The sequence below is a fragment of the Phalaenopsis equestris genome, unplaced genomic scaffold, assembly GCF_001263595.1.
Source record: "Phalaenopsis equestris unplaced genomic scaffold, ASM126359v1 Scaffold000744, whole genome shotgun sequence".
Lineage (NCBI taxonomy): Eukaryota > Viridiplantae > Streptophyta > Magnoliopsida > Asparagales > Orchidaceae > Phalaenopsis > Phalaenopsis equestris.
In genome coordinates, this window is record NW_018165184.1 from 169,361 (window position 1) to 170,107 (window position 747).

At 39.5% G+C, this 747-nt stretch overlaps 1 pseudogene; it reads left to right on the forward strand.

Moving 5' to 3' along the window:
• Positions 1 to 747, forward strand: part of LOC110030623 — a 3,511-nt pseudogene that overhangs the window by 1,237 nt on the left and 1,527 nt on the right.

The window sequence follows — 747 nt, forward strand, 5'->3', positions numbered from 1 at the left end:
ATAATTAAATCCGCTTCTAACATGCATCACAAAATCCTAAACATGAATTTTACTCATTACAAAAGAAAAATAAAATGAAAACAGCGACATAATCTTCTCATGCCATTATTTCCAAACAAGAAGAGAGAGTAAGAGAAACTCATTACAAAACACGAAGAAAACACAATGGAAACTTCATTTAATCAAAGCAAATCCACTAGATAAGTGTTTACAAAACCATAAGATAATGAAGAACACAATACTTAGCTTTTTCTCTTTGAAAGAAAGAAGAAAATCTCTCCCACAAAGTCTCCCGCCGATTCATGCAATGCTAGAACAACTCCTTACAAATTCTCTCAAAATCTTCTCTCCAATCTCTCCAAAAGGGTAGAAATCTACATTTCTACTCCTATTCTAAAAACCCTAAACTTTCTCCACACTTTTCCGAACATTCCTCTCACACATCACCCTCTTTTTCGAACCTAAATTCATTCTTTTAAAGTGTAGGGACGAAGTATGAGAGTTGCCACAAACACCCTTCCAAAAAGCGTCCAAATACATTGAATTTCAACCCATAACCGTCCTGGGCGCCGTCGACGGGCTCGAGGGCGCCGTCGGCGAGCTTTTCTATCAGTTTTCGGTCTTCTCAGGTAAATCTCGCCGTCGGCGAGCAGACTGCGCAGCTCCACCGTTTCGCTCCGTTTTAGCTCTGTTTCGCTCCATTTCAGTGGCATTGTGTTCCTAACAGATAACCTTACAAAATAAGCA